The sequence below is a fragment of the Cetorhinus maximus genome, chromosome 19, assembly GCF_964194155.1.
Source record: "Cetorhinus maximus chromosome 19, sCetMax3.hap1.1, whole genome shotgun sequence".
In the NCBI taxonomy this organism is placed as follows: Eukaryota; Metazoa; Chordata; class Chondrichthyes; order Lamniformes; family Cetorhinidae; genus Cetorhinus; species Cetorhinus maximus.
The window spans coordinates 40765113-40792959 of record NC_135897.1 but is presented as its reverse complement, the minus strand read 5'-3'; the positions used below and the strand labels follow the sequence as shown (position 1 = coordinate 40792959).

General features: G+C 46.0%; 1 long non-coding RNA gene across 1 annotated transcript; it reads right to left on the bottom strand.

The window, feature by feature from the left end:
* Positions 1 to 797: 797 nt before the first annotated feature.
* Positions 798 to 13438, bottom strand: LOC144694178 (uncharacterized). Its single transcript, XR_013579668.1, has 3 exons — positions 13387 to 13438; positions 2079 to 2162; positions 798 to 830 (listed from the first exon to the last, which is right to left on the bottom strand). It is a non-coding gene; the product is annotated as an uncharacterized LOC144694178 (long non-coding RNA).
* Positions 13439 to 27847: the final 14409 nt, after the last annotated feature.

Genomic DNA, 27847 nt, shown 5'->3' with positions numbered 1-27847 from the left:
TTTAACGTGACTCATCAATTTATAAATCTTTAAACCCAATTCCCCTGAGAAAACATAACCAAAGCCACTGCAATATGGAGGGCATATGCTGATGGTCACTTTTTGACATTTGAAATTTGGATTTGTCTTGGCGTATGGCATTTAAAAAGAAAGGTCTGTTTGGTTTAGTGTTGATCAAGGGATAGCCTGTGAAAAAGTCACTGGAAATATTTTTGTTAATTTTCAGCAGAGAATTAACTAAATATTTTACACTTATAAATACATCAGCATCTGCTTTCATTACATAATCAGCATTGGGACAAAATTCTGAAATCCACCTAAATGCCACTATTGTCTTTAAGGTCATAAGAGTCTATAAAATCTTAACTGATTATATCTCCAAATTGAACATTTTCCTGCTCCAGTGATTGTCTCACATGTCTGTTATTTTCCACATCTTTTCCAAGCAGGAATAGAGTAATGACTTTTTTCCCAAACCTTGTCTGCATCTGTCCCCATGTTAATCTGATTGTTTGTCGAGAATCTACTTCTTTTGGACTTGTGGCAACTAGTATAACTAGAGAGGGGATTTCATCTTTACATTTCAAATTTGGATTCATAGTAAAATTAAACTTATTTCTATAGATTGGTTTCTGATGGTGGAAGAGTAGCCAGTTGATCTTCTCCCTTGATCTGTCATTCAAAGAAGTTTTGAAAACATAAACCCAAATGAACAGGCAGAGCCAAAGTAAGCACTTCCTCTGAAAAACATGGAACGAGTAATTGCGATCAGCATGTTTGTAATAAATTTCAGTCTCCTTCCTGTTCTGATTCCTGGTTTTTCTCAAAATCTGCAACAAAAAAGTTGTCTACGTCACTCCTGAAACTTAATTTTTCAAGTTCATATTATTAACAATTCACATTTATAAATTATGTTGCCAAAATCTGCTGTTGTAACCTTTTAGGAAACAGTTTATTGCACCCCTCAGCAGAATAAGTGCAGTAATAAGTGTAGTATCAATCAATTTAATCCATCCAATTATTCTTATGAATCGTTTACTCTGTTAGATTCTTTGTAGAGAATTTACCATGTAAAAAAGTTAAACAAGATTCATGTTAATCTCACTCATACAACCTACAGAGCTTGATTTGATGTTTGTATCTTCATTCCAGGTGCTTACATGAAAACTAATCAGAGCCATTCCCTTTTGCATTACATCTGGACCAGTGATTGATATTCAATACTCTGTGCTAAATCAATCACTACAAAAAGGGTGAGCAGACTAAACAAATGTGACTCTAAATCGATACAAAAAAAGAACCAGAAGCAAAATAAGGAAATAAAAGGTTATACTTTGGGTCCCTTTAAACGTTTTTATCCTTGATTCTTTCAGCTCTCATATTGTAGAGCAAAGGATCAAGTTGTTCCTAACTAGTTTTGCCTACACGTGACATCATCAACCATACTACGTGTTTGACTCTTAACACCATCAGAGCAACTAGAGGAGCGCAATAATATCATTTTGTCAGTGTTGCCCACATCCCAGGGACAAATAAAAATTACATACCCTTGGCTTGAGGTCATCCCAAAATCTGCTGCCTGTACTCTAACTTGCACTATGTCCTGTTCCCCCCTCACCCTGTACTCGCTGACCTACGCTGGGTTCCAGTTAAGCAATACTTCAATTTTACGATTCTCGCCTTGCTTTCAAATCCCTTCATGGCCTCGCCCCTCCCTATCCCTGTACTCTCTTTCAGCCCCACAACCCTCCCAGATTTCTGCGCTCCTCTAATTCTGCCTCTTGAGCATTCCTGATTTTAATTGCTCCACCACTGGCCTTCAGCTGCCTGGGTCCTAAGCTCTGGAATTTTCTCCCAAATCCTCTCCACTGCTCTACCTCACTTTCTTCCTTTAAGACACTCCTCAAAACCTACATCTATTACCAAGTTTTTGATCATTTGCCCAAACATCTCCTTAAGCGCTCGGTGTCATATTTTGTTTTTAATGCCTCTTTGAAGCGTGTTGAAACGTTTTATTATGTTAAAGGCACTGTATAATTTCAAGTTGTTGCTATATAAATGAAGTTTTGATAACTCACCTGAGAAAGTAAGTACAAAACTCTCTTTGGTAATTGTTTTTAGATACTGGATTGTCTTATGCCTTCAGAAAATCCTGGTTCCGACTTTGGAAGCAGAAGTGTATTCATCAAACTCAGGTATTAAGATTAGGATATAAACATAGTTTATTACATAATGCATACACAAATTACCTAAATGCTCAAAATCTGAAATAAAAGCAAAAACACTGGCAGCATTCAGCAGATCAGAACTGTTGTTGCGATGAAAGGTCGTCAGCCTGAAATGGTAACTCTGGCCAGAATTTTATCAACAGCTTGCAGTTGTCGACATCATTACCGAACTATGCACCACTTCAGTTCTCTCTCTTTTTCCCATTAACCGTGTGATTATAATTAAAATTTCAAGTGCCAACAATATACACTGAAAACACGTGATTCTGTGGCAGGGGAAACTTTTCATTGGTGAAACCTGCCGTTAGCTGACAATGCAGCAGTTATGCTTGAGATATGAAAGAGCCTTATGGTCAAACAGGGAGGCTGTGCATCATGAACACAACTTTCCTGCCCAACTACATTGTCATTAAAATGAGACTTGAGAGCACAAAGGCACAAGGAGGGGTTTCAAATTTATATTTCACTTGAAAATATTTCACATTACAACAGTTTCACTTTATTCATGTGTGCATCATCTTTATTTGATGAGACCAGCTTAGTCAGAGAGCTAATTTTTTTTATATTCATTCACGGGATGTGGGCATCGCTGGCTGGGCCAGCATTTATTGCCCATCCCTAATTGCCCTTGAGAAGGTGGTGGTGAGCTGACTTCTTGAACTGCTGCAGTCCATGTGGTGCAGGTGCACCCACAGTGCTGTTAGGAAGGGAGTTCCAGGATTTTGACCCAGAGACAGTGAAGGAACGGCGATCTATTTCCAACTCAAGATGATGAGTGACTTGGAGAGGAACTTCCAGGTGGTGGTGTTCCCATCTATCTGCTGCCCTTGTCCTGCTAGATGGTAGTGATCATGGGTTTGGAAGGTGCTATGTAAAGAGCATTGGTGAATTCCTGCAGTGCATCTTGTAGATGGTACACACTGCTGCTACTGTGCGTCGGTAGTGGAGGGAGTGAATGTTTGTGGATGTGGTGCCAATCAAGGGGACTGGTTTGTCCTGGACAGTGTCAAGCTTCTTGAATGTTACTGGAGCATTGGCGAGGAGATTGTACAACGTGTGCGATCCAACTGCTGTGCAGTCCAATAACATGGTGACGGTCTTGAAGTCTGTGCTTGTGGCAGGATTCCTAGCCTCTGACCTATTCTTGTAGCCACAGTATTTATATGGCTAGTCCAGTTCAGTTTCTGGTCAATGGTATATCCTCGGGATCTTGACAGTGGGGGATTCAGTGATGGTAATGCCATTGAACATCAAGGGGTGATGGTTAGATTCTCTTTTGTTGGAGATAGTCATTGCCTGACACTTGTGTGGCATGGATGTTACTTGCCAATTGTCAGCCAAGCCTTGATATACTCCAGGTCTTGCTGCATTTGGATATGGACTGCTTCAGTATCTGAGGAGTCGAGAATGGTGCTGAACATTGTGCAATCACCAGCAAACATTCCCACTTCTGACCTTATGATAGAAGGAAGGTCATTGATGAAACAGCTGAAGATGGTTGGGCCGAGGACACTACTCTGAGGATCTCCTGCAGTGATGTCCTGAAGCTGAGACGACTGACCTCCAACAACCACAACCACCTTCCTTTGTTCTAGGTATGACTCCAACCAGCAGAGAATTTTCCCCCTGATCCCCATTGACTCCAGTTTTGCTAGGGCTCCTTGATCCCACTCTCAGTCGAATGTGGCCTTGATGTCAAGGGCAATCACTCTCACCTCACCTCATGAGTTCAGCTCTTTTGTCCATGTTTGAATTAAGGCTTTAATGAGGTCAGGAGCCAAGTGGCCCTGACGGAACCCAAACTGGGCGTCAGTGAGCAGGTTATTGCTAAGCAAGTGCCGCTTGATACCACTGTTGATGACCCCTTCCGTTACTTTACTGATGATCAAGAGTAGACTGATGAGGCAGTAATTGGCCGGATTGGATTTGTCCTGCTTTTTGTGTACAAGACATACCTGGGTAATTTTCCACATAGTCGGGTAGATGCCAGTGTTGTAGCTGTACTGGAGCAGCTTGGCTAGGGGCGTGGCAGGTTCTGGAGCACAAGTCTTCAGTACTATTGCCGGAATATTATCACGGCCTATAGCCTTTGCAGTATCCAGTGCCTTCAGCCATTTCTTGATATCATGTGCAGCGAATCGAATTGGCTGAAGACTGGCATCTGTGATACTGGGGAACTCCGGAGGAGGCCAAGATCGGTCATCCACTCGGCACTTCTGTCTGAAGACTGTAGCAAATGCTTCAGCCTTACCTTTTCCACTGATGTGCTGGTCTCCTCCACCATTGAAGATGGGGATATTTTTGGAGCTTCCTCCTCCAGTGAGTTGTTTAGTTGTCTACCACCATTCACAACTGGATGTGGGAGGGTTGCAAAGCTCAGTTCTGATCCGTTGGTTGTGGGATCGCTTAGCTCTATCTATCACTTGCTGTTTATGTTGTTTGGCACACAAGTAGTCCTGTGTTATAGCTTCACCAGGTTGACACCTCATTTTTAGGTATGCCTGGTGCTGCTCCCGGCATGCCCTCCTGCACTCTTCATTGAACCAGGGTTGATCCCGTGGCTTAATGGTAATGGTAGATGGGGGATATGCCAGGCCATGAGGTTACAGATTGTGTTCGAGTACAATTCTGCTGTGCCGATGACCCACAGTGCCTCATGGGTGCCCATTCTTGAGTTGGTAGATCTGTTTGAAATCTATCCCATTTAGCACGATGGTAGTGCCACACAACACGATGGAGGGTATCCTCAATGTGAAGGTGGGACTTTGTCTCCACAATGACTGTGCAGCCGTCACTCCTACCGATACTGTCATGGACAGATGTATTTGCGGCAGGCAGGTTGATGAGGATGAGGTCAAGTATGTTTTTCCCTCTTGTTGGTTCTCTCACCACCTGCCGCAGACTCAGTCTAGCAGCTATGTCATTTAGGGATCGACCAGCTCAGTCAGTAGTGGTGTTACCAATCCACTCTTGCTGATGGACATTGTAGTCCCTCATCCAGAGATATTCCTGGTAGAGTTATCCTCCACCTGGTGAAAATTAATGGCACACCTCATGGTTGGCACACATTGGTAGTTACAGGGGATTTAGGGACATTTTCTTTACTATAGTAGAAACAATGTTATCTTTAGTAGCACAGAACTTGAGTATTACTGAAAAATGAGACATACTGTCAAAACTTTTCATCTTGTACTCATCAGGACAAATGCAAGAATACCAAATTTAAAAGGGAACAGCAATTCATAACGCATAATAGGGTGCTGATTGTTTGGCAAGTGGACTCTGATTGGTTGAGGCATTGCGATGGAGAATGCCCCATGGAACGGGTATACCCCAAGCCTTTGTTTAAATTCAAAAAATGCAATGTCTCAACCAATCAGAGTCATCTTACCTTTTTTGAATTTAAACAAAAGCTTGGAAGATAGCTCTCCCAAGAATACCTCTTGAGGAGGCCACTGTCTGTAGGCATCACAGGAGAAGGTTTGATTCTGAGCTAGACTCGGAGACTTGGGCTAGCTATACGCAACCTAGATTGATAGTTACCCAGGAAAGGTTAGACAGCTTAAAACCTGGTCTGCCTGCTGGGGAACTCCACTACCGAATCCCAAAATCTGCCCCCACCCACCCCACTGACCAGCCAACTATCCATCACCCCCCCCAACCATCCTCCCAACCACCCAATTACCCCCCAACCACCCGACTACATGCCTGACTACAAGGCAACCCCCCGAACCTGACTACCCACCTCACTCACCTTTCCAACTCCCCACCTACCCATGTCACCCATGCACCCACCTCACCCACCAACCCATTCACTCTCACCCATCAATCCACTCACCATTCATTCACTCACCCATTCCCTCATTCATTCACTCACCCATTCATTCATGCATTCACCCACCCAATCACTTACTCGCTCACTAACAAGAAGATAACCCTTCAGCATCTGTGGACTCTGGAAGACTGCAGGGACCTGGGAGTGACTCAGGATGTAGGCGTCGTGCACGCTCCCTGGAAACCGCATGCCTGCAGGATGCATTTCTGGTGGTCGCATACCAGCTGTACATTCAGTGAGTGGAAGCCCTTGCGGTTGATGAAGTCCACTGAGTGTAGCGATGGAAACCTGAGCGCCACATGAGTGCAGTCAATTGCATCCTGCACCTGTGGGAATCCTGAGGTCAGGGCGATGGAAAAACTGTAGGACCTTTAAACACGTAGCTGAATATGGAAGCTGATGTTGTGAAAGGGGGGCGTGTCCTCTGAACTGATCTTCTTCGCTGGCCTCTCCATGGATTCCTATGCTGAGGAATTTCTTCTGGATCCAAGATTGGACGTTTGGCCTTAAAAACGTATGCAGGTAAGTGGGCAGCTTTTTTGTCTGATCTGTGTTGGATGCAGCAGTTCCAAACCTGTTTGGAAGATTGGGCCAATGTGAAAGTAACGCAACTCCTCAGATAGTAAGCAGGCTGTATCTGTATGCAGCAAAATCTGGATAACTTTCAGGCTTGGGCTGATAAATGGTAAGTGACATTTGTGCCACACAAGTTCTTGACAATGACCATTTCCAACAGGAGAGAATCTAACCATTAAAGCAATGGAAGGGGTCATCAACAGTGCTATCAAGCAGCACTTGCTTAGCAATAACCTGCTCACTGACGCCCAGTTTGGGTTCCGCCAGGGCCACTCAGCTCCTGACCTCATTACAGCCTTGGTTCAAACATGGACAAAAGAGATGTACTCCTGAGGTAAGGTGAGAATGACTGCCCTTGACATCAAGGCAACATTTGACTGAGTGTGGCATCAAGGAGCCCTAGCAAAACTGGAATCAATGGGAATCAAGGGGAAAACTCTCCGCTGATTGGAGTCATATCTAGCACAAAGGAGGATGGTTGTGGTTGTTGAAGGTCAGTCATCTCAGCTCCAGGCCATCACTGCAGGAGTTCCTCATGTAGTGTCCTCAGCCCAACCATCTTCAGCTGCTTCATCAATGACCTTCCTTCCATCATAAGGTCAGAAGTTCAGCACCATTCTCGACTCCTCAGATACTGAAGCAGTCCATGTCCAAATGCAGCAAGACCTGGAAAATATCCAGGCTTGGGCTGACAAGTGGCAAGTAACATTTGCACCACACAAGGGTCAGGCAATGGCCATCTCCAATAAAAGAGAATCCAACCATTGCCCCTGATGTTCAATGGCATTACCATCACTGAATCCCCCACTATCAACATCCTGGGGGTTATCATTGACCAGAAACTGAACGGGACTAGCCATATAAATACTGTGGCTACAAGAGCAGGTCAGAGGCTAGGAATCCTGCCACAAGCACAGACTTCAAGACCGTCACCATGTTATTGGACTGCACAGCAGTTGGACTGCACATGTTGTACAATCTCCTCGCCAATGCTGGCCATGCAGCAGTCACTGCTGGAGGTGCTCACAGCCCTTTGTAATCTCAGCACCCCAGTTTGGACCAGCGTCCCCCATGTCGCAGGCTGACAGGGCAGCCATGCAGCGCACTCATCTCTGGCCATCCGAGGGGTGATCAGCACTCTCCGGGAAGCATTAAGGGGCGGTCACACAGGGCCAGGAAAGGTACTAAGTAGAGCCACGCTAATCACATCTCTCTCTCTCTTTCATGCCGGAGGACCACGTCAGGATTATGGATCCTGGTGACCTAGCTGTATGCCTGATGGCCTACAGAGACCATTGAAGACTGAGGAGAGAGCGACTGAGGCACCTAGCCATGCAAGGGCAGGAGCAGCAACCTCATGAAGAAGGGGCAGCTGGGGCTCCTGCACACACTGCCCAGGAGTGACAGTGAGCCGTGGCTGGTCGGAGCCCAGCGACACCCAGGGTCTATAGATGCTGCCTGCTATTCCTGCAGATGACTGAGAAGCAGTGCCGCCAATGACTGCGCATGTCTAGGGACCTGGTGGCTCACATCTGCCATTTACTGCAGGAGTTGGCGCCAAGGGGACATAGAGGGCATCTACTGCCAGTAGCTGTGAAAGTGACCACGGCGCTCAATTTTTATGCCAGTGGTTCCCTTAAGGGCTCCACAGGTGACCTCTGTGGGATTTCACAATCTGCCACCCACAAATGCATCCATGAGCTCACAGATGCCTTCTTCTCCATGGCACACAAATAACTGTGTGCATTTCGCCGGGGACCGGGACAGTCAGGATGTAAGGGCCATTGGATTCGCCCTGATCTCAGGATTCCCACAGGTGCAGGATGCAATTGACTGCACTCATGTGGCACTCAGGTCTCCGTCGCTACACTCAGTGGACCTCATCAACCACAAGGACTTCCACTCACTGAATGTACAGCTGATATGTGACCACCAGAAATGCGTCCTGCAGGCGTGCGGTTTCCAGGGAGTGTGCACGACACCTACATCTCTGCAGTCTTCCAGTGTCCACAGAGGCTGCAGGGTTTGCTATTCGGGCACAAGGGCTACCCACAGAGGCCGTGGCTGATGACACCCATGCAGCAGCCTCAGACTGCAGCAGAGCGACGCTATAATGAGGCTCATGCTGCAGCTCGCAACTTGGTGGAGCAGACCATCGGGATACTGAAGATGTGATTCCACTGCCTGGACTAGTCTGGTGGAGCCCTGCAATACAGTCTGCAGAGAGTGTCACGCATCGTCTGCTGCATCTTTTATAACCTAGCACTGCAACGGGGTGAGGAGCTGGCTGAGGAGGTGATGGAGGAGCTGCACGTCTCCTCCGATGAGGAGGACACTGCCGGGGATGAGGGTGAGGGGGCCCTCGGTGGTGACAATGACGGGGATGAGGCTCTCGCACTGGCTAGACAAGGCAGGCACACTCGGGAGGCCCTCATAGCTGCCAGATTTGTGGTGGATGATGACGACGACATGCAGTGAGGTGTCCCCGTAGATCCTCACATTGCAGTTATGAACATTTGGCTCCAGTCTGGCTTATGGCAGCGCACATACCCCCTGTGAGAATGCTCCTGTCATGGAGGTGCAATGGAGGCCCTAATAGTTGCTCGATCACAGGAGGATGATGACGACATGCAGTGAGGAAACTCCATAGATCCTCACATAGCCTCTGAGAATATCTGACTCCTGTCTGGCCGAGGGCAGCTCGCTTGCACTCCATGATCAGGGCATCTCAGAGACGCAACCATGAAACTTTAGACGCATCTGATACTGTGTCCACCTTCAGCACCTCAGCTCTTCGGGAGCTGGTGCACAGCATCACTGGTCACAGATGCTGGTGTTATGGGGGCCAACCCCACCTTAAAGGTGCTGAGAGCACACAAAGAGTATGAGAGAACTCTGTGGTGCCTGTCCACTACATTCCAGCAGCAATGACCAGCACCGCCAAGGTGCAGGCATCTGTAGTGTTTCCAAGGAATGTGAGGCTGGACCATCACTGTGGTCTGAAGGCTGCACAGAGCACAGGGAAGAGGCCCTGGACTGAGACACCTGCCTTTTATCTTGTGCAGAAAGGTTTCACATCCGAGTGACAGGAACACTGCTCATCAGAACAAGGAGCCACAGGCAGTGAGACATTCTTAGGAGTTTATTGACAACAGCGAACAGTATATACAAGCAATCATCACCCGTGCCCAGGCTGTCCAACTACTTTTACTTAACTTTCCTAACCCTGCTGCTATGTCTTGGTGCTCCCCGGACAACCACAGCAGAGGTGGAGGCAGCCTTCTGACTGTGACACCCTGGCTATCATGACTTTGACGGGCGTCCTTTGGAGGGCAAAGACTTGGAGGGCCCTGGCCTGTTTTCAGGGTCCTGCTGTGTGTCAGTCACACCCTCCTCAGCCTGTGAAGCTGGAGCTGCGGAGGACACAGGAAGAGGGGATTCAGGTAGGCCGGTCACTTCCAGAGTCACCTGGGTCGATGGCCCTGGAGTGTGCACCTGCTGATCCTCCTCCCTATGGGTGCCCGAGGGCCCCTGGATGACCCCGTGAGCGGAATGGGTGGCTGGAGTGAGATCGAGCTGTCCAGCACCCCTCTCACGTACATACTGTTGTAGGCCAACTATGGCATCAGCGAAAGAGTTAAGCCCGCACCACAGTGCAGGAGTCACGTCCTGGATCAAGTTCTCCATGGCGGCCACCATCCTGCCAGTGTTGACCTCGGTCCATTGCAATGCCGGCGCTATCACCTCAGCCTGAAGACAGACGGACTCCTCTATTGTGCCTTGCAATCTGAGGAGTGCAGTGAACGTCCCTTCCTGATGTTCCGTAGCTTGCCTTTGCAGCTCCAGCAACTGTGATATGATCGAGTCCAGAGGTTCGTCATCTAACTAAGACTCAGCAACGTTCAGGCCTCCAGCAGTCCTCCGAGTACCGGGGACCTGGGGAGTCCCTACCTCCGTCTGCTGCGGATCAGACAGTATGATGTGCTCATCAGATTGTGATCCCAAGGCTACTCTAAAGCTAGGTCCCACCGAGGTGTGTGTCTCTGCGCTGGTGGCGGGTGTGGGTGAGTGCTGTGATTGGAGGCCCTGGGTCATGGACTCTGTCGGCTGTTTGGCAGATATGGCTGCGAAAGCAAGGGGAAGAAATTAGTGCATGGCAGTGGCCTGTGAAAGAGGACACATCACTCATGGCATGGTTGTCTGATGAATGTTGCACTGTTGGATCCTCACTTGGTAGAGCAGCACCGACCTCACCATTAGCACAGGACTGGTCCCGGTCATCACCGGCCAGCTGGATGGCCCTATTTTCGAATTCTGTCAGAACTTTGATCTCCGGCATCCGTCCACCTCTCTGCGACCTCTCCCTCCTGTTGTGAGCCAGTTTGTCCTGCATGGATAGAGATGGGGAGAGTGTATCAGGACACCTGCCAGGCCAGATGATAAGTATGCCTAGCATGTACACGTGGTGAATAGTCCCACGATTGGATGAGGACAATGACGGTGTGTGTGAGAGAGTGAATGGTGAGATCCCTTACACTGGCAGTGAGCGAAGCCTGTGGATGTGTGATGGGTTTGTGAGTGTGAGAGTTGGGAGTGATGAAGAGTGACTTACCCTGGTGGAGCGGAGGAGGTTATTCATCCTTTTGTGGCACTGGGTGGCTGTCCTCCTCTGAAGGGCATTCGCGCTGACCACCGCTGTCACCGCCTCCCAAGCCAGGTTGGTGACTTTGCTGCCCATCCTGCGGCCAGAGTTGTGGTAGAGCACATCCCAGCAGGCCTCCATAGCATCCAGCAGTCACTCAAGAGACCTGTCATTGAAGCAAGGGGCTGCAGTCTTCTTTCCTTTCCTGGCCGTGTCTCCCGGGCAGCGATGAGCACTTTGCTGGCGGCTGCCTTTTAAAGATGGCAGCCGGCATGATGCAACAGCGGGGTGATGGGGAGCAGGCGAATGAGAGCCCGCACTTAGTGCAATTCTGGGAAAATTCTGCCCAGAATTTCTGTTGGACCAGTTGGCTCACAATATGACAAGCATCTGGGGAGTTGAATAGAAAACCATAGCATTTGCTTTGGGTGGCATTTGTCACTTGATCTTGGAGTGTGGTGTGTCCGACCACAGGTCACCTTTGGTTTACATGGACTGTATACTCACTGTGAACATTACAGTATAAGATAGATTTTGTAACTTGTGTTACTCTTACAAATCTGTATGTATCTGTAAAGCTATGGTTGTGGTTGGAGGAGTAGTGTAATATAGTTCATCTTTTTCTTCTTTACTAAATGTTTTATTCTTTTGTTAAAAGTACACCAGCAGACTCTGTGTCTCTGTTCAGTTGCCGCCCTCCACATTTCTAAACAAAAAATAAAAGTTAGTATCCACCAAGCAAGGGTCCATTCTGGGATCTGACTTGTCCAGTTGTAACATCAACTGGGATAATCTATTTCAAATGTACTGTTAAAATGTTGACGTTGCCTGATCTTAGTGTTTGCTGTTTTCTTTCTTCAGACACATAATAATTTTATTTTATTGCAATTTGAAGAATTAAAATCATGGAAATATATCCATACCAAGGAGGTCGTTGGGCTCATGGTGCCTGTGCCATATGTTTACTAAAGAAATTCTAAACTATTCCCACAGCTCTGTATGGGAGTTATGCTGGAGTTGCTCTAATGATACCACTGATAATCTCGTTGAAATTCGTTACAACTAAATTCAAAAATATTTATTAATGTCTTTTATCAGTAGCTGTTTTCTGTACTAACTTACATATCTAAATTTCCAATCATTAATAAAACTCAAGAAAACAGCCAAGTTTTTAAGAGTAGTAGTTAAGCAAAGTTAAATGACAAACCATATTTATGATTAAAGGAGATGATGTTTGCGACCTCGCCGACAGGCCCTCACTTAATCTGGACTTGTTTTTTCACGTTAAAAATGACTTTGGAAGAACCCGTATTAACTGCTGTGATATAGTTACCGGCTACTATGAGGGTGCGACGATAGATAATGCTGGAGAATATTATTAAATAATAGTTTTGAACTATATTTGAGGATGTTTTAAAAATGCAAACCCGCCAAGCTTTCCTGACAGAAAAAGCCGGATGTGTGCATGTAACTCTGGCAAGGCTATCGCTAAACATGCAGATTAAAACCATAGACCTGGCACAGCCCCCGTTTCAAAATTAGTTTTTTTTTTACCAATTCAATTCCCATAAAATAAATTTTAAAATTTTATGGTGGAAATCGAAAAAGACAGTTTTGAATAGTTTCCATTATTGGATAATGGTGAGTTAGCAGACTGCAGCATACCCCTCTCCCATTATTGACGCAATGATTTAGCTCTTCGAAATCTGCAGTTCATCCCGTAAAACTAATCGGGTTTTTTGCTCGCTATTAATAGGCTAAACTGTGTGCATGAAAAAAAAAGTTCAGACAGTTTTAGTGTGAGCTCCAATGGGTAGGAATGATGGAGCATTTAGCTATCTCGATCATTTACGGCACTTTAAGCATCTCCTTTCTCACATTACCCTTATACCTGACACCACAAGCGGAGCGCCCAGCCTTTCTCACGTTGTGCCGTTGATACATTTTCACTATAATTTTGCCTATGGTGAGAGGTAAGTGTTGTCGGGAGGGCGGGGTCGGCGTTCGGAGCTGATCGAGTGGGTTGCATCTATTAGCAGATTACACACCCCTTCCCTTTATCTGCAAATGACCTGACGCGAATAAGTCATCAATAAAACACATACCTGCACGTGGCGCTGGGATCAGTTTCGATGTCTACAGTTTCCACGACTGTCCTTGGACACTGACAGGCTGAGAAATCGCAGCTCCGATGGGCGTAACGCCGCCAGTGGGGGATGGTTTTTACAACAATTGATAGTTTCATGGTCACCATTACTGACACCAGATTTATTAATTGAATTTAAAATCTACCAGCTGCTGTGGCGGGATGTTGCACAAAACATCAACAATATAAGGTGTACATCAGCTGTGCAAAATGGCCAGAAAAAGCTATTAAACAACACGACCTACCGAAATGAAGAACATTGCAGAACTGTGACATCACATTTATTAAATCATCAGTTCATTTTGTTTATTATTTGCAGCCAGTAACCAGCAGATTTCCTTTCGATGCTGAGGGTAACGAGGATGTTTACATTCATTTACGATTTCGCTATCCCTGGCGCAAGAGCAAATATTCCCGCAATCTTTAATACACCCTTCTCAATCCAGCAATAAATGTTGCTTTGATTTCAATGCTTTAAACTGCAGTGTCAATGGAAGATGACACAGAATCACAGTGCATAAGAGGCCCTTCGGCCCATCGAGGCTGCACCAACACGTGAGATACACCTGATTTACATACCTAATCCCATTTACCAGCACTTGGCCCATAGCCTTGAATGTTATGACGTGCCAAGTGCTCATCCAGGTACTTTTTAAAGGATGTGAGGCAACCCACCTCCACCACCCTCCCAGTGCATTCCAGACCGTCACCACCCTCTGGGTAAAAAAGTTTTTCTTCACATTCCCCCAAAACCTCCTGCCCCTCACCTTGAACTTATGCCCCCTTGTGACTGACTCTTCAACTAAGGAGAACAGCTGCTCCCTATCCACCCTGTCCATGCCCCTCAATCTTGTACACTTCAATCAGGTCGCCCCTCAGTCTTCTCTGCTCCAACGAAAACAACCCAAGTCTATCCAACCACTCTTCATAACTTAAATGTTTCATCCCAGGCAACATCCTGGTGAATCTCCTCTGCACCCCCTCCAGTGCAATCACATCCTTCCTATAATGTGGCAACCAGAACTGCACACAGTACTCCAGCTGTGGCCTCACCAAGGTTCTATACAACTCCAACATGACCTCCCTACTTTTGTAATCTATGCCTCAATTGATAAAGGCAAGTGTCCCATATGCCTTTTTCACCACCCCACTAACATGCCCCTCTGCCTTCAGAGATCTATGGACACACACGCCAAGGTCCCTTTGTTCCTCAGAACTTCCTAGTGTCATGCCGTTCATTGAATACTTCCTTGTCAAATTACTCCTTCCAAAGTGTATCACCTCACACTTTTCAGGGTTAAATTCCATCTGCCACTTATCTGCCCATTTGACCATCCCATCTATATCTTCCTATAGCTCAAGACACTCAACCTCATTGTTAACCACCCGGCCAATCTTTGTGTCATCCACAAACTTACTAATCCTACCCCCCACATAGTCATCTACGTCGTTTATATAAATGACAAATAATAGGGGACTGAGCACAGATCCCTGTGGTGCGACACTGGCTTCCAGTAACTAAAGCATCCTTCTGTCATCACCCTCTGCCTCCTACAACTGAGCCAATTTTGAATCCACCTTATTAAATTACCCTGTATCCCATGTGCCTTTGCCTTCTTTAACTGTCTCCCATGTGGGACCTTGTCAAAGGCTTTGCAGAAATCCATATAAACTACATCAACTGCACTACCCTCATCTACACACCTGGTCACCTCCTCAAAAAATTCAATCAAATTTGTTAGGCATGACCTCCCTCTGACAAAGCCATGCTGACTATCCCTGATCAAACCTTGCCTCTCCAAGTGGAGATGGATACTCTCCTTCAGAAATTTCTCCAATAGTTTCCCTACCACTGACGTGAGACTCACTGGCCTGTAGTTCCCTGGCTTATCTCTGCAACCCTTCTTAAATAGCGGAACCACATTAGCTGTTCTCCAATCCTCTGGCACCTCCCCCGTGGCCAAAGAGGAATTAAAAATTTGGGTCAGAGCCCATGCGATCTCCTCCCTTGCCTCCCTCAGCAGTCTGGAACACAAATCATCCGGACCTGGAGATTTGTCCACTTTTAAGCCTGCCAACACCTCCAATACCTTGTCACTCCCTATACCAATTCACTTAAGAACCTTGCAGTCTCTCTCCCTGAGTTTGATACCTTCATCCTCATTCAACACTCTAGCGATGTCCTCTGGCTCCACCCATAGATTGCCCCTTGGTCCCTTATGGGCCCTACTCTTTCCCTGGTTATCCTCTTCCCATTGATATACTTATAGAATATCTTGGGATTTTCCCTACTTTTACCAGCCAGAGCTTTCTCATATCCCCTCTTTGCTCTCCTATTTGCTTTCTTAAGCTCCACCCTGCACTGTCTGTACTCCACTAATGCCTCTGCTGATTTGCTTCCCTTGTACCTGCTAAAAGCCTCTTTTTCCTTCTCATCGTAACCTGAATATCTCTGGTCATCCATGGTTCTCTGGGCTGTTAGTCCTTCCTATCACCCCAGAGGGAACATGTTGAGCCTGTACCCTCCCCATTTCCTTTTTGAACACCCCCCACTGCTCCCCTGTAGATTTCCCCACAAGTAACTGTTCCCAGTCTACCTTGGCCAGATCCTGCCTTATTTTACTAAAATCCACTCTCCCCCAATCCAAAACATTTTTTTACAACTTGTTGATTTCTTTGTCCATAACAAATTTAAACTGTACTATGTTGTGGTCGCTATCGCTATCGCCCACCACCACTTCAGCCACCTGTTCGGCTTTATTCCCCAGAATTAGGACCAGCAATGCACCGTCCCTTGTTGGACCCTCTACATATTGACATAAAAAGTTCTCCTGTACACATTTCAAGAAATCCATTCCCTCCAAGCCCTTAACACTATGTCTATTCCAATTAATGTTGGGAAAGTTGAAATCACCTAATATAATTATCCTATTATTGTTTTTATACACTTCCACAAATTGTGCACATATCTGCTCCTCAATTTCCCACTGACTATCTGGGAGTCTATAATAAACACCTAAAAATGTGGTTGCCCCTTTTTTATTACTAAGCTCTACCCACAAAGCTTCATTCGATGCCCCCTTCAAGATATCATCTCTCCTTACTGCAGTAACTGACTCCTTAACTAATAATGCAACCCCTCCTCCTCTTTTATCCCCTCCTCTGTCTCGCCTGAAGATTCTATATCCCAGAATGTTGAGTTGCCAATCCTGCCCTTCCCTCAATCACATCTCAGTGATGGCTACTATATCACAATTCCACATGTCAATCCTCACCCTTAACTCATCCGTTTTACCTGTAATACTCCTGGCATTAAAGTAGAGGACATCCAGCCTTGCCTTACTCCCTTGAAGCTTATTGCAGCTGTACTCCCTCTGACTTGATTGTTTTACTGTGTTATGATGTGATGTGTCCCTATTCTGCTAGCATTCTGTGTCCCCTCCCGCTGCCGAATTAGTTTAAACTCCTCCTAACAGCACTAGCAAACCCGCCCGCAAGGATGTTAGTCCCGCTCTAGTTCAGATGTAGACCGTCCCGCTTGTACAGATCCCACCTTCCCCAGAAACAGTCCCAGTGATCCAGGAATCTAAAACCCTCCGTCCTGCACCAACTCTTAAGCCATGTATTCATCTGCGCTATTCTCCTATTTCTGAGCTCGCTAGCACATGGCACAGGGAATAATTCAGAGATTACAACCCGAGAGGTCTTGCTTTTTAGTCTACTGCCTAACTCCCTGAATTCTTGATGCAAGACCTCATCCCTCTTTCTACCTATGTCATTGGTACCAACATGTACCATGACCTCTGCCTTATCACCCTCCCCCTTCAGGATGCCCTGCAGCCGTTCAGTGACATCCCGGACCCTGGCACCAGGGAGGCAACATACCATCCTGGAGTCATGTTGACAGCCACAGTAGCGCCTATCTGTTCCTTTGACTATAGAATCCCCTATTACTATTGCTCTTCCTCCCTTCCTCCCCTCCTGTACAGACAGGCTGCTTGTGGTGCCAGAAGCTTGGCTCTGTCCGCACTCCGTGAAGGAACCAGCACCCTCATCAGCCTCCAAAACGGAATACCGAGCGGGACCCCAGGGGACTCCTGAACTACCTGCCTGTTTCTCTTGGACTGCCTGGTGGTCACCCATTCCCTTCCTTCCTCAAGTCCCTTCAGCTGCGGTGTGACCACCTCTCTAAACGTGCTATTCACGATGCTCTCAGAATCGCGGATGCTCCACAGTGTCCCCAGCCACCGTTCCAGCTCTGAAACCTGAGCTTCCAGGAGCTGCAGCTGGACACATTTCCCGCACACATGCTGGTCCCAGGCACTAGAAATGTCCCCGGCTTCCCACATGGAGCAAAAGGAGCACACCACAGCTTTGAGCTCTCCTGCCATGACTTATCCCTTTAAATTAAACCTTTTAAGTCAATTGCTCTAGGGCCCTTCTTTCCTGATCCTCATTACTGTAGAGTATACAAACTGCATAAGCGATTAAAGTAGTAAATACCTTACCCACTACTTACCAGTGATTCCTTTCCCTTGTAGCCTCTACTGCTGCAGCACGCACTGAAGATTTAAGAAGTTAGATAGCAAGGAAAAAATGCAAAGAGCACCTCGTCCCCTATGTACAAAATTCCCACTTTGCACCAAATTCCAAATACCCACTCTGGCTGTGCCCCACTGAGTCAACTACCTTACCAACCTTTTAACTAGACTACAGAACTTACAAAAATTAAAGAGAAATTAAAAAGAAAGACTTACCAGTTCAATTCCCGCTTTGCACCAAATTCCGAATACCCACTCTGGCTGTGCCCCACTCAGGATGTGCTCACTCTCCTGTTCCTGTGCAAGCACGCTGTAGTGTGCTTCTAGATAGTCCCTTTCTTAAATAGAGCTGAGTTGACTCACCACTCGTTAAGCTTCAAATAGTAATTAACACCTATTCAGGGCCTAATCAGGCTTCAGGTGATTGACAGTTAACTGTCGCACAGTCAGCTACCTTACCAACCTTTTAACTAGACTACTAAACTTACAAAAATTAAAGAGAAATTAAAGAGAAAGACTTATCAGTTCAATTCCCACTTTGCACCAAATTCCGAATACCCACTCTGGCTGTGCCCAACTCAGGATGTGCTCACTCTCCTGTTCCTGTGCAAGCACATGAGAAAAGTGACAAATAGCCACTGGTGAAAATGATCGTAACCCATTCCTGACACGTTTTACCGCGTTTTCTGCAGAGCCAGCTAGCCACTCCTGCCATTGAAATGAATGGGGTTCGGTGAGCCTAGAAGCAGAAATGTCAACCTAATTGACGAGTTTCTGAGAATGCACTGAGACTTCACATCTCTAAGACAGCCTAATTCCAGCTCCATTAACATCGCTCGACTTCGCCCCTGTCTCAGCTCATCTGCTGCTGAAACCCTCATCCATGCCTTTATTACCTATAGAGCCCACTATTTGCACGCATTCTTGACTGGTCTCCCACATTCTCCCCTCCAAAACTCTGCTGCCCCTGTCTTCACTCATAGCAAGTCTGAAACCCTCACCACCCTTGTGCTCACTGACCAACATTGGCTCCCACTCACGCAACATTTTAATTTGAAGATTCCCATTCTTGTTTTCAAATCCCTCCACGGCCTCATCCCTCCCTATCATTGTAATCTCCTCCAACCCCACAACCCTCCGAGATATCTGCACTCCTCTAATCCTGGCCTCTGATGCATTCCCAACGTCATTTCTCCATAAATGGTGGCTGTGCATTTGGTTGCTGAGGCCCCTACACATCTCTGCCTCTCTAGCTTGCTTTTCTCTTTTAAGATACTTCTTAAAATCTATCTCTTTGTCCAAGCTTTTGGTCATCTGACCTAATATCTCCTTACGTGGCTCCGTGCTTTGTTTGATAATGCTCCTGTGATGTGCCTTGGGATGTTTCATTATGGTTAAAGACACTAGATAAATATAAGTTGCTGTTGTTGCACACAGTTTTTGGAGGGTAAACTTGTAGTCAAGCACATGGATTTTCCTCAATTATCCTTGTTACTGTCAAAATAGCTATTGGCTGCTTTTAGTCAGAGGTGCACAGAGATGAACTATTTGCATACATTTTCTTAGATCATCTGATCAGCATGACTACAGGTTTAAATTTGAACTGATTCATAAAACAAACCAGTTGTGGAAATGAAAATGAGCAAATTAAACTTAAAGGGATGGGAACAATTAAAGAAAATGTCTTCTCAACATATCAGCAGTTTCTGCCAAGGTTGGAGGGGTAGAAAACTAACAGAACAGCAAAGGGAAAGGAAATGCAAAGTGCAGGCAGGAATCTGGAGCTACGTGATGGAGCAGTCAGGCATCAACTTCCTGTTTGATGGCTCATGAAGTCGAGGAGCTGCTGCGTGAGGTATTGGCCCCGGAACCACTCCAAACGTACCACCTCCCCAATTCAGCACTGTAATATGTCTAAAGGAGATACAACACATTTTCATGCCACAGCTGGCCATTACTATAAGCCAGTCTGATGCTAAGTATTAGCTGCAAGTATCCTTGCAGCTGATGGCACAAAATGTACCTACCTCTTTGTGGACCCAGACCCTGAAAAGATCATTTCAAATGTTCATGAGCAGATAGTTGTGCTAGAGGATTCAGAAATGGTTGGTTCCACCTTAACAGATATGGCCAATCAAACAATGCTGACTCCTGATCACCCAGGGTGACCCATGCCACTGATAGCATGAGATACTGAGATTGGGATGCTTCCAAGGAAGAATCTAACATTACAGCTAGGTATTCACATACCTCAGTGATGCTACTGGAGAATGCTGTCACAAATCTTTATCAGCACTTCTTTTCCACACCCTTGATTATTTGAGGGTTGCCAAACCATGGCTAAAGCCATGATTTTTATTATGAGGTAGGGCGAGGAGGTAGGCCCCAAGTCTACCTCAGCCGGAATGAGGATCAAACTCCACATTGTTGCCATTATTCTGAACCACATACTAGCAGTATAGCCAAGTAAGCTAACTGACCCCTCACCCCCCACCCACCCCCCACATTTATCAGCACTAAGGGCCGGATTTTCATGATAGACCCAGAAATCACGAGTCAGGCCATTTCCCAACATCACGTTCCCAAGTTCTGAATGAACCCGCACACACATGTTAATTTCTACTGGGAGAGTTAGGAGTGGGCTTGATTCGGAGCTGCTGCCTCCTGAAGCAGGCCTGAGGTGGGAATGGAGGTGGGCAGATGCAGAGCTTGGCAGGTTAGAAGGCCCACCCCCATTCTTGGGGACATTATCTCAGTTCTGTGGAAGACCGTTAGGCCCCCTAGCCCTCACCCTTACCACCCCTCATCCTCCCACCCACCCCCATATCCCCCAAATACCCCATGTGAAATTCATGCCCCTCCCCCCATGCATCCTCCATACCCACTCACCCAGTATCCATACTGGACAGAACTCATGAGCAGTATAATTACACTGGGAAGTCTTTGAGATGCTGATGAAACTGTCAAAATAAAGATGCAGCCATTCAAAACCTTTTTCAAGAAACTTTAATTCTTTCAGGAGCTCATAAAACTGTTAATAAAATATGCAGCCATTCAAAATCCTCTTTTAAAAATTCCTTTTATGTGCTCAGAAATCTGTCAAAATAAACAAATAGCTCATGAAGAACCACTTCAAAATCATATTAACTACTCATAAAACAGTCAATCAAACAAAGCTCATAATCCCCTTCACAGCTTTGTAAACGACCCCTTCTGAGCTAAAAGCAAAATACTGCGGATGCTGGAAATCTGAAACAAAAACAAAAATAGCTGGAAAAACTCAGCAGGTCTGACAGCATCTGCGGAGAGGAACACAGTTAACATTTCGAATCTGTATGACTCTTCATCAGAACTAAGGAAAAATAGAAATGAGGTGAAATAAAAGCTGGTAGAGGGGGGTGGAACAGGTAGAGCTGGATAGAGGGCCAGTAATAGGTGGAGGCAAAGAAAAGATTGCCAAAGATGTCGTAGACAAAAGGACAAAGGGGTGTTGGCGGTTATATTATCTAAGGAATGTGCTAATGGGGACATTAAGGGTAGCAAGCAGGACAAGCTAGTGGCAAATGGCCTAGTGGGGATGGGGTGGGGGGAAGCGATCGAAATGGGCTAAAAGAAAAATATATTTTTTTTAAATGATAAATTATTGGAAAAAGGGGGATCAGAAAGGGGGTGGGGATGGAGCACAGAGTTCATGATCTGAAGTTGTTGAACTCAATATTAAGTCCGGAAGGCTGTAAAGTGCCTAGTCGGAAGATGAGGTGCTGTTCCTCCAGTTTGCGTTGAGCTTCACTGGAACATTGCAGCAGGCCAAGGATGGACATGTGGGCATGAGAGCAGAGTGGTGTGTTGAAATGGCAAGTGACAGGGAGGTCTGGGTCATGCTTGTGGACAGACCAAAGGAGTTCCGCAAAGCGGTCACTCAGTCTGCATTTGGTCTCTCTAATGTAGAGGAGACCGCATTGGGAGCAGCGAATGCAGTAGACTAAATTGAGGGAAGTGCAAGTGAAATGCTGCTTCACTTGAAAGGAGTGTTTGGGCCCTTGGACGGTGAGGAGAGGGGAAGTAAAGGGACAGGTGTTGCACCTTCTGCGGTTGCATGGGAAGGTGCCGTGGGAGGGGGTTGAGGTGTAGGGGGTGTTGGAAGAGTGGACCAGGGTCTCCCGGAGGGAACAATCCCTGCGGAATGCCGCTGGAGGGGTGAAGGGAAGATGTGTTTGGTGGTGGCATCATGCTGGAGTTGGCGGAAATGGCAGAGGATGATCCTTTGAACGCGGATGCTGGTGGGGTGATAAGTGAGGACAAGGGGTACCCTATCATGGTTCTGGGAGGGAGAGGAAGGTGTGAGGGCGGATGCACGGGAGATGGGCCGGACACAGTTGAGGGCCCTGTCAACCACTGTGGGTGGAAAACATAGGTTAAAAAAGAAGGAAGACATGTCAGAAGAACTGTTTTGGAAAGTAGCATCATCGGAACAGATGCGACGGAGGCGAAGGAACTGAGAGAATGGGATGGAGTCCTGACAGGAAGCAGGGTGTGAGGAGCTGTAGTCGAGGTAGCTGTGGGAGCTGGTAGGCTTGTAATGAATATTGGTGGACAATCTATCACCAGAAATTGTGTCAGAGAGGTCAAGGAAGGGAAGGGAAGTGTCAGTGATGGGCCACGTGAAAATGATGAAGGGGTGGAAATTGGAAGCAAAATTAATAAATTTTTCCATATCCAGACAAGAGCATGAAGCGGCAGTCATCGATGTACTGGAGAAAGAGTTGTGGGAGGGGCCCTGAGTCGGACTGGAACAAGGAATGTTCTACATACCCCATAACGAGACAGGCATAACTGGGGCCCATGCGGGTACCCATAGCCTTTTATTTGGAGGACGTGAGACGAGTTTAAGGAGAAATTGTTCAATGAGAGAACAAGTTCAGCCAGACGGAGGAGAGTAGTGGTGGATGGGGACTGTTCGGGCCTCTGTTCGAGGAAGAAGCGGAGAGCCCTCAGACCATCCCGGTGGGGGATGGAGGTGTAGAGCGATTGGACATCCATGGTGAAGAGGAGGCGGTTGGGGCCAGGGAACTGGAAATTGTCGATATGATGTAGGGCGTGAGAGGAATCGTGGATGTAGGTGGGAAGAGACTGGACAAGGGGAGAGAGAATGGAGTCAAGATAGCAAGAAATGAGTTCCGTGGGGCAGGAACAGTCTGCCGGGACAGTCCTGTTTGTGTATTTTGGGTAGGAGGTAGAAGCGGGTTGTCCGAGGCTGGGAGACTGAGGTTGGAAGCTGTAGAGGGAAGATCTCCAGAGGAGATGAGGTCAGCGACAGTCCTGGAAACAACGGCTTGATGTTCAGTGGTGGGGTCATGGTCCAGGGGGAGGTAGGAGGAAGTGTCTGCGAGTTGACGCTCAGCCTCTGCAAGGTAGAGGTCAGTGCACCAGACAACAACAGCACCACCCTTGTCAACAGGTTTGATGACAAAGTCAGGGTTGGACCTGAGAGAATGGAGTGCAGCAAGTTCAGAAAGAGACAGGTTAGTGTGGGTGAGAGGAGCAGAAAATTGAGATGACTGATGTCACGCCGACAGTTCTCAATGAAAAGATCAAGAGCAGGTAAGAATCCAGAGGGAGGGGTCCAGGTGGAGGGAGAATATTGGAGGCGGGTAAAAGGATCCGTTGAACGGGGAGAGGACTCCAGCCCAAAGAAGTGAGCACGGAGACTAAGGCGGCGGAAGAAGAGTTCAGCATCGTGCCGAGCCCGAAATTCATTGAGGTTAGGGCATAAGGGTATGAAACTGAGTCCTTTGCTGAGCACTGAATATTCAGCATCAGAGAGGGGAAGGTCAGGGGGTATGATGAATACACGACCAGGGCTGGGGTTGGAAGACTGGATGAGGTCAGGGGCAGGGGTGGAGGGTCCTGGATGGGTGGTCTGAGCTAAGTCCATTAGTAGGGTTTGGAGCTCATCCAAGCAATCATTATGTGATTCCAATGCATAACTGTATAAAGAAACGTGGCGTTTTTGAAGTTCCCTGAGCAATGCCAATCTGTACATTTATTTGAAGGCTCACTAGATGGACTTTCAATCAAAGAAATTAGGCATCGATTCAGCTCTTTCTAAGGCTCAACAAATGTCTAGACTTTAATGTAAAAATCAAAGCTTAGGGTCCAGATGACACATTAATACCTGATTCTCAATACTGTTGAAAGCAGAAGAGCACTTTATCCACCAGAGAAAGCACTCTAATGCATCTGAACACCTACACAATGCTGGTCAATTTAATGGTCACTTACCTTTTAAGGACACAGTCCAATAATCAATCACTACACTAAAAACATACTTAACTTGTTATGCAGAATCCATTTATAACATTTGAAGTTGGCTAGGTCTTTTAATTTGCCTACAAAAAGTTCACAACTCCACACTAGGCATTCCTAAGGGTTCAAGAGCTAATTGATCTGATGTATTTCAGACAGCTTTCAGGAACCCATTTGCCTCACTGAACATGCGAAAGAAATGTGAAATGCAAAGAAATTCAAAATTGAGGCAAATTCAAAAAAAGGCTGAACCGCATGTCACTTTAAGCACATGTTGGATCACCATCCGTCAGGTTATCTGCACTGGTCAAAATGGTGGCAGCCAGTAACCATTTCCCTGCAATTTGCTGGGAAATTTGAATTTACAGTCCTTCCACTTCCATTTTCAGCTATCCTGCATCACGATGGCAAAATCTGGCCCTAAATCATGTTCGCTGATGATTGCACAATGTTCAGCACGATTCATGACTTCTCAGATGCTGAAGCAGTCCATGTCTAAATGCAGCAAGATCTGGACAATATCCAGGCTTGGGCTGACAAGTGGCAAGAAACATCCGCGCCACACAAGTACCAGGCAATGACCATCTCCAACAAGAGAGAATCTAACCATCACCCCTTAACATTCAATGGCATTACCACCACTGAATCCCCCACTATCAACATCCTGGGCGTTACCACTGACCAGTAACTGAACTAGACTAGCAATATAAATACTGTGGCTACAAGACCAGGTCAGAGGCTAGGAATCCTGCAACGAGTAACTCACCTCCTGACTTCCCAAAGTTTGTCCACCATCTACAAGGTACAAGTCAGGAGTGTGATGGAATACTCCCCATTTGCCTGGATGAGTGCAGCTCCCACAACACTTAAGAAGCTTGACACCGTCCAAGACAAAGCAGCCCACTTGGTTGGCACCACATACACAAACATTCACTCCCTCCACCACTGACGCACAGTAACAGCAGTGTGTACCATCTACAAGATGCATGGCAGGAATTCACCAAGGCTCCTTTGACAGCACCTTCCAAACCCATGACCGCTACCACCTAGAAGGACCAGGGTAGCAGATAGATGGGAACACGACCACCTGGAAGTTCCCCTCCAAGTCACTCACCATCCTGACTTGGAAATATATTGCCGTTCCTTCACTGTCACTGGGTCAAAATCCTGGAACTCCCTTCCTAACAGCACTGTGGGTGTACCTACAGCATAGGGACCGCAGCAGTTCAAAAAGGCAGTTCACCATCACCTTCTCAAGGGGAACTAGGGATGGGCAATAAATTCTGGCTCAGCCTGTGAAGCTCACATCCTGTGAATGAATTTTTAAAAATAATCTTTTCACCCCTGTCAGTTGTTGCCATTGTGTGATCACTAGCTTGTGTACATGGCATACCTTATGCATTTTGACTTGCCTAGCATCCCTCCAGAGGTTCTCCCATTCTTCCAGATGTATGAAACAAGGGCTTCTAATCAAAATAAAGAAAACATTTTACAAATGGCTAAAATTAACTTACCTTTATATCACTGTGGTGCTTTTCATAATAGTCAGGATATTTACTGTTGCCCAGCAACCATGGAAACCCATTTAAAAAAAGCATTGTTTCCACCAAGTATAAGTTTGTCTCAATGATAGCATGCTCACCTCTGTATCAGAGGTTTGTAGATTCAAGCCCAAGTATGGGTTTAAGCGCATATTCCAGGTTGAAACTTCATTGAGGAACTGAGGGGCAGTTGTATTGTCAGATATGCTGTTTTCCAGTTGAGATGTTAAACCCTGATCTGTCCGTGCAGGTATACATAAAAGACTCCATTACACTTTTTTAAAAAATAGCAGCAAAGATTTCCTGGTTTCCTGACCAAACATTCATCCCTCAATCAACACCACCAAAAACAGATTACATAGTCTTTAATCTCATTGCTGGACTGTACACAAATTGCACTTGCCTACACAATGACAGTGACTGCATTTTAAAAGTGATTTGTTGACTATGAAGTACTTTAGAATATCCTAAGGAACTGAAAGGCGCTTTATCAATGCAAGTTATTTTTTTTATCAGGCATCTTATACTCCAGAACTGCAGAAAATGGGCCACTGCAGCAAGAGCTCACTAATCAATAGTCAAATGAATTGTCCACCTATTTAAGGTGAATGCTTCCACTGACACTTGTTCAGTCCACCAAAAAATAAAAAGGAGGCAAATCTGGTATTATTTAGGATGAGCAGAACTTAAAATAATGTAAGTTCTTTAATGTAGGTAATTTATTCAGCTTCCATCAGTCAAAAGCTGGTGAAAAAACATCACAGAGTATCAGACTGCTTCTTTGGTTTAACACTGGATGAAAAGTAATGCTAGCATATTGTCAAACCTGGCATATAAATGTTTCCGGGTTCTGCTGGAACTTCTGGGTGCTCTCTAACCTATTTTGTCTCAATTAAATGCCTAGACAGTGGAGAATCTCACATCTTACTCTCTAAACATTTAAATGTCTAACTGCCAGGAGAGAGTTTTGCATAGGCATACATCTAATCATGCATCTGCATTTTCTAACAGTACAGGTAAACATTTTCAACATGATTCCACTGTCAATCCAAACTGCAGCTATCAATAACTATGGTATAAATGTATCTTTAGTTATTTATGTTTGTTATAATATAATTTCTCACTGCTTTTCAAAGTGAATTATCAGCATTGATCTTACTTGATTTTTTTTAATGGCTTGGTTAAGATACTGCCCTGTGGGTTTTTGGGGGTGTGGTTTGGGTGGGGATGCACGGTCTAATTTTGCATTTCTATAGCCTACTGAAGGCACTGGATGTCTGATTTCCTTGAGGGCACCTTTTGACACCAAGCAGCTAATATTTGTTTGTGAGCTTTGACAGTAATGCCTGGAATTTTGAAATGAGTGGAATTCCTGATAATCAGTATAAATGGCTGGAAAAAGCAATTAATGCTACTTCTCCGGGGTTTTTAACCTATCTATCAGCAAAGTTATGACAACAGATTAGGAGAACCCTGTGGGACCCTCAATGTTGGAAAACAATTATGTTGTCTTGCATGACATACACGTGCATGTACATGCACACACATACTGACTGAATAGTAATTAGGAGCTGGAACCTTGGCCAATTTCCCTTTGTTAGTCTAAAGGTTTTCAGGCCAGTTTTCGCACACTAACATTAGCTAATGATGTAGGGATTGTAACTGAGATCTTTGTGGTTCTATTACAGCTACTCGTTGGGTAAGTTCACTGAGAAGTGTGTGTATCTTTCTAATTGACCATATATCATATTGTATATTGTATCTGAGGTGTTGCAAATGGTGCTGAACATTGTGCAATCATCAATGAACATCCCCACTTGTGACCTTAAGATGGAAGGAAGGTCCATCCATCCTGATGATGGTTGGGCCTAGGACACTATCCTGAGGAACTCCTGCAGCAACGGCCTGGGGCTGAGATGCTTAACCCCCAACAACCGCAACCATATTCCTTTATGCTCGGTATGACTCCAACCAGCGGAGAGTTTTCCCCTGATTCCCATTGACCGCACTTTTGCTAGGGTTCCTTGATGCC